The sequence below is a fragment of the Mauremys mutica genome, chromosome 8, assembly GCF_020497125.1.
Source record: "Mauremys mutica isolate MM-2020 ecotype Southern chromosome 8, ASM2049712v1, whole genome shotgun sequence".
Classification (NCBI taxonomy): Eukaryota; Metazoa; Chordata; order Testudines; family Geoemydidae; genus Mauremys; species Mauremys mutica.
Genome location: NC_059079.1, coordinates 47,500,064 through 47,513,424, shown reverse-complemented (window position 1 = coordinate 47,513,424; position 13,361 = coordinate 47,500,064).

Sequence of the window (13,361 nt, the reverse complement as noted above, 5' to 3'; positions counted from 1 at the left end):
TTCATTGAGACTGATATATATAGTTTGGTGTCGTTGGCATATTGTTGGCAGCTGAACTCATGGCATCTGACTGCCTCTCCCAGTTTTCTAATGTAGATACTGAAGAAAAGTAGGGATAACAGGTGATGGCCTTCAGAAAAGAGGAAGACTCATCACCACCACTGTCCAAGAGGAATGGTTGGAGCCACTGTAGGGCTGGGTCATCTACTTTGGCCAGGTCATATAAGAAGGTCAGCACTAGACCTTGTGGTCTTCTATGACAAAAACTGAAGAAGGGTTAATTAGTATGGGCAGCAGAGAGAGATTGTCTGTGTTCATGTGCACAAGAAAGTGATCTTTTAGTGCCACTAGTACTTCTCTGTCTCATGCCATGGTCTGAACCCTGACCGTGAGGCATCCAGGATGTTGGCTGATGTCACATGTTGTTGTTCTCTTGACTCTCCTTCACTAAGCATAGCTCTTGCTCTCCTTATCACATAGCAAAACCACAGTCCATCAAGGACAAAGGAGAAATATCATTTGACTTGACATGTCACTTTTGTGTAAGTAAGAGGGGAATTAGGCCCATAGTGTTTGTTTACGTAGGCAATGGAAAAGGTAGCATTAAAGTAACTGAGGTGCTGGTAATTGTATATTCTCATGGTATAATGGTTTGGAAATGCTGTTTAAATTCCAAACATCCTATATTCAGAGACTATGAGAATGAAATCTATTTTGATGCCCTAGCAATATGAAAAACAAAGACTCCCTTTAATTCCAACACGCTTTAGATCAGGCCCTTGTGCAAAGGGAAATGTTGATTATGTGGCAACCTATTCATTATGGCTGTTGGGGGAAAAAACTAAAAATGCAAACACTTACTGTAAAAAATTCAAATGTGGTAAAAATCCTGGTTTTTTAATATATACAGCTCTAATTTTCATGTAAATTAAAGGTGTTCTAACTATTACCCCCAAAGCTTCCTTTTAAAATGCCGTTCTAAGATTATATGAAGCTGTGGTTGGAAAAGTTGAAATACTTTCTAAAGCCTCCTCCTTTTATGGAACCCTTTGTTTCATAAAAAGGCCAAAGTATCATCTGAATAAGAATCACAATTTTTTCAAGTATAGCAAATCTGCTCCATACATTTTGAAATAAAACCATTCAATATCCACTGTAAATAAGATCACATCTTGGCTATGAAGAAGGGTCATCCCAGCCATCAAAACAATCAGAGCAAAATAAATTCCCCATAGTTTTAAATAGCCATCTAATGAAAGTACTAGAAGTAAAAGTGCTTCTAACAATAACTGTCAGTGTGCTAAAGGGACCACTGATTCATGCTTCATTTCAAAGGGATCATATTAGATTCCTTAAATTTTCAAGAGTGTTTAGTCTGTCACTGACTGTCGTCATTATCTGCACCCAAAGAGGTGTGCCACCAAATAATGTTTTGTTTTGCTATCTTGTAAACATGTAATTCTTGAAAGCCCTGATGACAATAAAACACCTATTGCTTTTACAGGTTTATAAGGAAAACATGAACAAGCCAACACTAATACCTAGTGCATATAAAGCACTTTACAGTTATTTCCTATTTCAGTATCTCTCTTTTTCTGAGCATGCTGTCTGTTCTGATATTGATTTTTTTTTCTAACTGCATCATGAAACTGACTTTAATAATCCAGTTTAGATGATGTGTTTCTGATAGAATTCCTAGAATCAAACTCATCCAATTTCTTTTTAATGATAGTTTTCCTCTGGGGTGTTAGCTGGTGAGGTTGTGCAATATGTTTTAGAAAATGCATTGCTTGCTCAGGGAGCTGGTTTATTCATACGGCAATAACCAAACAGGTTTTATTGTCAAGCATTGCATGAAATTCATTTGTGGTACCTCTGCAAATTTCCTTTTGTACAGAGAATGAAAATGTGTCTTGCTGAAAGATCATGACTCAGTGGAGGTGGTAATTACACTGCTTCTGACAAGTTAGCATTAAAATTATGCTCCACTACCTGAAACTATATAATTTTCATTTTATCTCATTGTCATGACCAGAGTTGTTCAGTAAATTAGGGAGATGATGACATAAGGACTCTGCTGAATTTGCAAATGTTCAGAAAACTCATAAGGTCTCTCCCTTTCCATTGACCAGAGCATATTCATATTAGATAACAGCTCTTCCATTCAAAATCAGAGCAGGATGGCCGCTCTGAATACTTAATTCATTTTTTATTGGTGATTTCCATATTGTGGCATTGCTGCACATCATCTTTTAGGATGATGTGACAAAATATACACATTTTTGCACCTCATCAGAATTTTTGCAGATCTGTTAGGAAAGGTCATTTGAGAAAATCTCTGGTAAGCTTGATTAGTTGGTATCTCAGTATCCACAGAGCTCAGGTTATTACAGGACATAATACTATCCAGTCTTTCTTTTTCCATACTGCAGGTAATATCAGCAATTCTAATCTAGTTGATACTCTTGCAGCTCATCACATTTTGGATGTAGCAGTTTCAACCAGAACTCACTTCTCATGAATGAAATACTGTGCCTTGTTACTACAAAACCAAAGTATTTTATATTTACAACGGGGCTCCAGTAACAGCAACAATCTTAGGCTACACTAAGTGAGTCATCATCACCTTATGAATCCCTGGATCAAAGGGTGCAAAGGCCTCATAGAAAGGGCCTCATTCTGATTTCACTAACATTAGTGTTGCATCTGTGTAATCCCATTGAATCAAATGGAGCTATTTTTGTTTAAGCGAGATCAGAAATGCCACCTTTAGCAAAAGTCCATATACATTTTTGGCATGTGTGTGCAGCTCACTGGATTTTGTTTGTTTCATTTTTGATGGGAGTTTTTGTGAAAATTTATTCTTAAACAGGTAGCTATTTCAGAAGGTTACCTGAATAATTCACATGAAATATTCTAACAGTAGAATAAGGACAGTTTGATTGTAATAAAGATATGAGCAGTGTGTCCACTGAATGCTTTGTTTTAGCTTTGTTTTAATACATGAAAATATTTAAGAAATGTGGAGTAGAGTGATTTTTTTCCTCCTAAAGACCACTTTTGATTTTCTGTACTATACAATTATAGAAAATCAACACTATATAGAGTGTTTTACCACTGACTACCGTACATACAGATACAGAAATTCAAGTCAGTATTTGTTTAAAAAGACATTCAAATTTAATTTATATTGCTTTTACCAATGAGTGTTAACATTAAAATGTCATTAATCAAAATGCTGTTTGTACAATAAACTTTGAAAACCAGCCACCCTAATTTATTCATTTCACAAACTCAGTTCTTTGCATGGTAAACCATCCTCATTATGTAACAGTTATTTGAAACACTGAGCAACTTCCACATGAATTCTGATAGGGCTTGCTCCTGAAAAATGGGTAAAATTCTGTTCTGGAGAAGTCACACTAGATGATCAGAGTGGTCCCTTCCTTCTGGTTTTAAAATCTACGAATCTATGAAATTGCTGTCTCCTGAAGGGTGTTGAGTCCTCCCTTGCTCCCACCCCACCCTCAGCTTCTTTGAAGTGACTAGGAACCGAGGATGCTCAGTACTTTGCAGGAAGCGTTCAGTGCCTTGTATAAAAACCTTCAGGCATCTATCATCTTGCAGAATCAGGCCCTATAGAAGGATGACAAGTTTAAGTTGCATTCCTCTTCCACTGAAGTCTATGGCTTCAGTGATGTCCAATGAAATCCTCAAAGTCTTTCCATCTATAAATAAGGATGGTTATCCAATGAATTATTTCCTGGAATAGTTTACTAATTTAGAGTTTGTTCCACAAACTCTCATTGGCTTCAGTATGAGTTTTTCTCATGGTAAAGCTTCAGAACTTGGTGTTTTGAACTAACCTCCTGATCTTACTCCCACAAAAGTCAGTAACATTATCAGGGCCTAAATCAGGTTTCTTCTACTTTGATGACATGTTGAGTAACTGATTAGGCCTAAGAAAGAAGGCAGCACAATTGCTATTCAAAAAGATAATAAAAATACCTACAGCTGGACCATCAGAATTTGCATATTCTGAAGATTTCAAGTCTCCTTCCGGACTGCTCTCAGAATCAATTTTTCTATACTCCAGAAATTATTTCTTCTTTCTTTAAAATAATTAAGTTTCTCGCCTTTCTGGTTGTGAAAGCAGGTGCACTGTTGTCTTTTGGAGTCTGCTGCTGGGTAGATAAACAATAGTATTGTCACAAAGCCACCAGTCTTAGACTGTCCAAAAAATCTGCATGTTGCACGAAGTTAGCTCTTTTGCTCAACTCCTACACCCTGATGTATGAATACTCTTTTCTGAATAGTGCAGAAATAGAGTTTAGGCCTTAGGAGATAGTAGTCTGTGATATCATGCAAGTTAATGGACTGGGGCCAGGTTTTAATATGTGTAATGCACACCAAATCAGAGAATATATTTTAAATAATAATACTTTAACATTCAAATATATTTATAGATAGTCAGTAGGTGGATTTTTGGGGGAACATAAAAGTTCACAAGAAATGGTATTACATTCTATCTCTTTCTCCAATATGAACATGACTGAAGCATTAAAAAAAATTACAGAGGTAGTACTATGCCATCTTCCTGTTAATGAAAAAGGTGAATGCTTTCCTAGCATGCACTCCTTACATGCCTGAAATCTAGAACATAAGAACGTCCGTACTAGGTCAGACCAAAGGTCCATCTGTCTACCAACAGTGGCCAATGCCAGGTGCCCCAGAGGGAGTGAACCTAACAGGCATTGATCAAGTGATCTCTCTCCTACCATCCATCTCCATCCTCTGACAAACAGAGGCTAGGGACACCATTCCTTACCCACCTTGGCTAATAGCCATTTATGGACTTCACCACCATGAATTTATCCAGTTCTCTTTTAAACACTGTTATAGTCCTAGCCTTCACAACCTCCTCAGGTAAGAAGTTCCACAAGCTGACTGTGCGCTATGTGAAGAACTTCCTTTTATTTGTTTTAAACCTGCTGCCTATTAATTTCATTTGGTGACCTCTAGTTCTTGTATTATGGGAATAAGTAAATAACTTTTCCTTATCCACTTTCTCCACATCACTCATGATTTTATATACCTTTATCATATTCTCCCTTAGTCTTCTCTTTTCCAAGCTGAAGAGTCCTAGCCTCTTTAATCTTTCCTCATATGGGACCCTCTAAATCTATGCTTAAACATCTCCCAGCTACAGTGATAGCAGGCCCAGAAGCTCCAGCCCCAAAGAAAAGGATTGAAGAGAAATTTCAGGCCTTCCAACTAAGATATTCTGATACAATAAATCAGTATCTCCTTTTAGGAGACACCTGTCTCTGGTGTTACCTGGTGCATAGTAGCACCTCCCTTGATCATGACTGTGGCCAATGCGAGGACATCTCCTCCTATGATCCATAGCATGGTTAACATGTAGACCTTGTGGGACGAGCTGCTTGAAATCACTTGGAGTGCAGGTGCAAGACGCAGGAAAAATTCTCTATATCTGCAGAACTGCTATTTGTCCAAATGACAGAGCACTTGCCAATCCGTGTTACATGATTCTTAAGGAGGATAGCTTTCCTAATAGTGATTTTCAGCCATGAGGTCCAAGTGACCATATAACATCCAACCCAACCAACCCCATTGAACAACCCAAGTCCCTTTCTGGAGGTGCCACTATTGTCTGTTTCCTAGGATAAGTGATTAGGTAGCTATCTCTTATCTATAAATCATTAGGCAGATATCTAGCTATCTCCCAATCAAATACTAGAAACAACACTAATGTTAAAAGTTGTGGTTTGTTACAAATGTCGTTTTTCTCTGAGTGCTGTTCTTAAAATCTCCTGGTTAACTCATCAGCCCTAGTAAGAAAGATATGTTTCTCAAATGAATTACTATTTCTGTTTAAATATTTAAACACATCTCTTTAAATATTTTAATGGAATTGTTATGTAATAGGTATTTATATTTAAATAAGATGTTTTACCATCAGCTAATACCATTTGAATCTCTTTTTCTCTATGTATGTGCACACATGCACATAGAGCTTACATGAACTTAAAGTAATGTAATATTAAAGTTATGAATTTAAATGGTTTAAAGTTAAGAGAATGAGAAAATAAGGCCGCAGACTAAGTGGAAAAAAATGAGGTTAACTTCTGCACATGGCACAGCCTTTATGCTTCTTGGAATGTATTTAAATGTTCTTTGGGGTCAGAGGCTTTCATTATATGCTTATAGTGCCTAGTACAATGGGACCCAACCTTGTTGTAGCCCTTAGGTGCTACTGCAATAGTAATGTTACAAATAATAATAATTATATTTGTAATAGATAACACAAGAATTTATGAGCAACTGAAAATAGTGTGATAGTAAAATGCCTGATATAACCTTAACTGCATGCTGTAATATGCGAGAGTGACCAGATAGCAAGTGTAAAAAATCGGGCCAGGGAGTGAGGAGTAATAGGTGCCTGTATAAGACAAAATCCCGAATATTGGGGCTGTCCCTATAAAATTGGGACATCTGGCCACCCTAAATATAACAAATATTTAGAGGCATCAGTTGGAGCTTCCAAGTTAGTACTGAATTTAGCTTTGTATATATCTATGCAATGGGCAGAAACCGACTGGTCAAAATATACCAGATTTAGTGCAGAACCTGAAAGGAGCTCTATGTGGATGAACCTCTATGAAAGTAATCAGGGGTCCAACTGAAGTCTTGATCTGTACATTGTTCACTAGCAGTTGTTCCAGCTAATTGAAACGTGAGATGATTTGGACACCCAGGAATGATGGAATGTTTCTGTTCCATGATAGGATGAGCACAACTCTGGTGTGACTATTTGTGATTACAGAATTGACATTCATTTTCTTCAATAAGTGATCAAAATTGACTGATTCTGCACTTATTCCTGCCAGCGGACTCAGTTGCATATAAAAGGGGTCCACATGTGATTTTAAAGTTCAAATGATTCTTCATAGCCTTCTTTGTAGCATTCGTCTAGCTTTCCTTGCACTTTACCATGGCAGAGCAAACAACTGAGTATAGAGTATGACACATCTACAGAAACCCCTGAGTCTCAAACACCCACAATGAATTCAATTAGTCACTCCAGGAAAGTTAGCACAGCCAGAGTCGAACTGCAGATAAATAAAGCTTTTGTTACCTTAGACAAAGTGACAAAATAAGTAACACTAGGATTTAGGCACTACCTGAAGAGGCGAGACACAAGAAAATTGAGTGGCAAGCATTCTATTTTAAAGGCTCAGTAATAGGTCATATCCCTGCAGTTCAGTTTATTGTAAACAATTCTGATGTCTCACTAGGAGACAGTATGCTCCTGTTAAACTACCTGGCAATATTCCTTGTGTAGCATAGAGAGAGGTGCCTCACCAAAGGAAATGCTATACCGTTTGTTTCAAGTGTATATGATGTGTAATTTTTAAAGTCCTTAAAAGCTAATATGCAGACTGTGCTGACTAGCCATAGCCCTATAGGGACCCTTGTAGAAGTGCCCCAGTGGGAGCTCTGAATGGCCTGGCACCTCAGGGATAATAATATCTCTCATATAGCATGTTTTATCTCTAGATTTCAAAGCACTTTACAGAGGTGGTTAGTATCGTTATCCTCATTTTACAGATTGGGAAACAGAGGCACAGAGAGGGGAAATGACTTACCCAAGGTCACCCAGCAGGTCAGTGGTAGAGACAGGAATAGAACTCAGTCTCCTGAGACTCAGCCCAGTGCTGTCCATTGGACAACAACATCTCATTACATTTCTCAGAAGCGTGGCTGTGCCACTCTATAAAAGTTTGTAGTATATGTTCCCCTCCTGTCAGCTTTGCCTTCTATCTACCCTCCATCTCCTGAGATGCTAGCAAGGAGCAGCCCATGCTCTCAGGCCACAGAGCTATCCACTGCAAAGAACATATAAGAGAGGGGCCAGGTTTTACATAACAGAGAATGCAACCAGTCACAATCTAGCCTTATAGCTGTTGGCTAACCCAAGGTTATTTTTCTTTCTGTCAGCACAGTATGTGGGCTGAAATTTCCCAGGGAGGGGAAAGGAAGATTGTGGGGATAATTACCCAAATACTGTGGACAGACATGTTGTTTTGTTTAAGTTAAGGATTTTTAGGGTACATAGCACATCATCAGAGTCAAGTGATAAAGAGTTGTAAGCAAGATGATTCCAGGTTAAATGAGGAGAAAGGAAAAGGAGATACTGTACTAGTGGGAAACAGGCCCATACGCTATAGATTGTGAGTGCCAAATTGAGGGGGCCGTCTGGGGTAGAGAGAAATAGTAACAAGTTAGACACAACATGGAGACATTTTTCTGCAAAGGGAAATAATAGTCTTCCCTGTTTAAACTTTGTGTAAATATTTTTTTTCGAGTGGTTTGGGCCTTTCTCTATCATCCCAGCTTCTTTCACACGTCTGGATCACTTGCTTTGGAAGCACACCTTCCTCTTTGTGACTGTTAATTGTTGTTGTTACTCTATGTATTTGTATTATGGTAGTGCCTAGGGGCCCCATCAAGACCTTTCTACCCCCATTGCATCTGTGAAGAAATGCTCAGCCTCCCTCCAAAACCCTGTCAAATACAAACTCGGATCTGGATTTCATGGCTGAATTTCTCCTACAAGGGTCCCTATAGGTCTAAGGCTAGTAAGCACAGTCTGCCATTTCATTAGCCATACCAAAACTCCAAATATGAATCCCACTGAACTCTGAGGTTTTAAAATCTAGATCTTATTTTTGCAGCTCAGGTTCATCATTAATATTTATTTCTAGAACAGTTTATAAAGTTTTCATTTGACATTTATGATTATCGTGTATTTGCTTGCTAAGATGAAGGACTCAGATATATCCCAATTCTGCAAAGAAAATGTATTTCTCTGGGATCAGTGTTCTGTTGTTGCATCAGAGCTAAAGGCTAATTTTGATGCATTTTGGCAGAGGCCTTTATTACTGCTTTAATTCCCCCATTAGAACTCTAGGAAAGCAAATAAGCATGTTCTTAACTTGAATCATGTGAGTAGTTGCAATTAAAGTTGATGAGACTGCTCATGTGCTTAAAGTTAATTGTGTTTAAGTACTTTGCTGGATTGAGGTCTTAAGTGGGATTGTTCTGTTGTTCCATAGTTTGCCTGGCCTTTTTGAGGGTGTGCAGGAAAGCGGAGGGGAATGCGACTTCATCTGGCCTTGCCTTCTGTCAGGTCTCATGGTAAAAGATGAATTTGTTAAAACTTATTCATATACGTCATAGGCTCTATCCACCTCAGTAAGCCAGTCTGAGAGCTATATCTGGGCAGTCTATTCTCACAAACTATGGAGATTCGGTAATTTAGCTCTCTAATCTGATTCTTCTATATAATATTTTGTTAAACCATAACCTATCAACTTCAATGATCCAACTCAACTGTTGAAAATCATGGCAGCTTTTGATAAGACCTATATGGGCCAGATTTTCAGATTGTAAGATGTTCACCATATTGGGATTTGCACCAAATATTCTTATCAGAAATACGTAAATGCAAATACAACAGTACTGTGAGGACTCATACCTTAAAGCACCCCAGAGAGATTAAAGACTATTATGGGGCTACATAAATTTTGTAAAGTGATTTTCAAATGTGCTAGTGGGGTGTTGTGAACCACATCATTCAGATTTCATCTGAGATCAGGGTTTGTTTCAAATCATTCCATGCAGCTTTAGTACCTATGTGTATGCACTACAACTGAAAACAAGCTCTCTTGGTAGATGACATTTTAAAGAATCTGACATTTAGTCAAGGTGACCACAAGCTGCTAACTTTTGAAAAATCAATAATGCAAATAGTGGTCTGTTAGAAATACCAGTGTGAAGTCAGCTTTAAAAAAGCTCATTTTACTTGCATCATTGCCTCTTACTATGGAGAAGGAAAAAAGTCACTGGTTTAATTAATGTCTATGCTATGTGACACTGAAGTGACTGCTTATATAGGCAATCTGCCAGTAAGGGCTGTTATTTTGCTCTGTTAATATAGGAGAACGAATGGTCTAATTTTAAGCTTGCCTACTTGTCTTTTGTTAGCAACAAAACTGTCTGTAAAAGAGAGATGAAAGCAAGGAAAAGGATTTTGAAAAACAGTACCTGAGTCATGTATCAGCGGGCATACTTGTTAATGTGGTTATGGAACCATTTTCTGTACACAGCAATTTGAGAGCTGGGATATTTTTGTTTCCAGAAGTTAGATAACTTAGATGAGGAAAAAGTATAACTGGGACAACACATTTTCACATTTTGTATTTTGTATCAAACTCATATTTATATACAGAGAGGTTATTTGAATACCAATTTGTACTTTCCTTTAATACTATATGTGCACTGCTGTGGCATTAATGCTGGTTCATGCTATCATGCCAATGTGGTTAGGGTGGAGTAGGGTGATGTGGAAATTACTGACTGTTTATAATGCTCTATATGCAACCATTTAGATCAGAGGTGGGCAAACTGTGGCCCGTGGGACTGTCCTGCCAGGCCCTTGAGCTCCTGTCCCCTCCCACACTGTCTCCTCTCCCTTGCAGCCATACCGCCGCATGGGCAGCACTCTGGGCAGCTGGGTTGCGCACTCCTGCTGAGCAGCGCGGCAGCGTGTCTGGCTCCGGCTGGGCGATGTGGCTGCCAGACATGCTGCTCTGAGCAGCATGGTAAGGGGGCCAGGGTCAGGGATGGGGGGTTGGATAAGGGGCGGGCGTCCCTAGGGCCAGTCAGGGGACAAGGAGTGGTTGAATGGGGCAGAGGTTCTGGGGGGTGGTCAGGGGATGGGGAATGTGTGTGTGTGTGGCGGGGTTGAATAAGTGTAGGAATCTCAGGGCCTGTCAAGAGGTGGGGATGTGTATAGGGGTCAGAGCAGTCAGGGGACTGGGAGCAGGGGGGTTAGATAGGGGGTGGGGTCCTGGGAAGGGGTGGTTAGGGGACAAGGAGTGCGGGAGTTGGATGGGTTGGGGATTCTGAGGGGGGCAGCCAGGGGGCGGGAAGTGGGAGGGGTCAGATAGGGGGCAGGGGCCAGGCTGTTTGGGGAGGCACAGCCTTCCCCACCAGGCCCTCCATACGGTTTTGCAACCCCAATGTGGCCCTCAGACCAAAATGTTTGCCCACCCTTGGTTTAGACTGCATAAAGTATATCAATGGGCATCCTCCGATAGCTCTTGACTCTTTTTTTTGTGCATTATTGGAGTGGAAGAATTATGAATTGCAGGCATTACACAAGACTTCTTAAGAAAGACAAATTTCAAACTGAGCTTTCTGAAAGTTCAGTATGCGAAGGATGCTCTTTACTTATGGAACAATCAGTTGAAATAGAGAGCAAGTATGTCAGTCCACTGTTGAAATTACACCTGATTATGCATAATAAATTACTATGAACATTTTGTGCTACGTTGGTGCACAAAATCTCCAATCAGGATCAGAGGCCCCATTGTGCTAGCTACTGTGCAAACAAATAACAAGTTACAGCTCCTGCTCTGATGAAACTGCAATCCAAAAAGTCAAGACATATGGAGGCCAGGGGAAAGGATTATACATATGCAAATACAAAATATATGTGTATGTGATGGGAGAACTAACAAAACATGTGCATAACATCATTGTGTGTTTGATATCTCTCTTTTCCCCTTTAAGTGTACTACCCCTTAAAGGGTCAGCCTGGAGCTCATAAACAGAAAAGCTGGGGTGCAATTTAAGGAGACTCCCTGCTTGGCACAGGTGAGCTAATCAAACAGTAAGAGGAAGCTACGTGAGGGAGGAATAATGGCACAGTGAAGGGCTAATGATCTCTTCCAGCTGTGTAAGGCTAGCCTAGCCAGCCACAGATGCATTGTTTTTTATTTTTATTTTGGGAGATCTGCACCTGGGTCCTGAGCTAAGAACTTTTGATCTGTTAGTCCATGTGTTCCTTCCCTGGGTCTTCCTTAAAGGACATGTATGTCTTTTGATTAATTTATTTTGGCTTCTCATTGCCCTGATCTGTGAAAATGGTTTGGTTGACAGCAAGGTAAAGGGAAGGTAAAGTGGGACTCACCTGCAGTGCCAAACTGGGCCAAAAGGGTGGCCCATCCCTTTACACTTCCTGTCCTTCATATGTTTTGACTTTTTGGATTGTATATTCTTCAGAAGGCTCCTAACCCAACATAGCTGTTCACATCAGGGTTTGGCTGCTAGTTCCAAAGGACGTGATTGAGCAAAGTTCTAAAACACAAATGAAACTCTGAGTACATCAGAAGTCCAATTGACTTCAATGGGGTTACTCTCATAGGCACATGCTTAAACACCTTGTTGAATTGAGATCTGAGGGGTCTGGAGAGTGGTAGAATGTATACTGTATGCATAGCACATTGGAAGCATCGTGAACTCAGATCTGTATTAGAAACACTGTTCCTTGTAACATGATCATCATATACTGTGACTTAAGATGAGCTGTGAAGTAAGTGCCAGTTATGGAATTTGAAGCTGTTTAGTAAGGGCATAGACCTCTCCACACAATTTAGCTAAAATACAAATCAATGTGAATAAATCGCTAAATTTTGTTATTTATGACACCCTTACCTCTCCACTGAAGTCCAGTACTTTTTAAGTCAGTGGGGTTGCATAATTGTTACTGATTGGTCAGTAGTCTGGACTCTTTTTATCCCTGAACTAACTGTGCATCATAGTATATGAGCAAAGTTTTAGGTATATTGGGAAAAGAAACCTGCAATATAGATCATTCAAGGTCAATAAAGGTGAAGGGGACTGGTTCTGACCTTACCCTGGGGGTAAATAAGGACTAATTTCCACTGAAGTCAAGAGAATTACATTAGTGTAAAACCTGTGTAAGTGAAACTAGAAAAAAAGCCCCAAGGATCAGAATATGGCTTGTAAGGATGAACAGGAAAAAAAATTAAGAATAAAGATAGAGAGGCAGAACTCTTTGATCTTCTAGGGTGGTGGTTTTCAACCTTTTTTCATTCACAAACCCCTAATAAATTTCAAATGGAGGTGCGGATTCCTTTGGAGATCTTAGACATAGTCTGAGCACCCTCCAGGAGTCTATGGACCACACAATGAAAACCACTGTTCTAGGGAAAAGTATTTAAAAATCATTTCTAAAATAGTTGATAAAAATTGTAATGAACTCCTGTAAATAGGAGCTGGGTGTTGTTCGTACTGCATATTTACTGATTGCAGCAGGTGAGGAACTTTGTGGAAAGTGTAATATAGGAATGTTCCAGTGGAGTGCTGATGAACTGGAACACTTGGCAGTTTTGTGGCAATACAATGGATGCTGATCTGCCTTCAAATCTAATTGCTCTCAAGCTGACTTTGGGCCTGGATGCTGCACC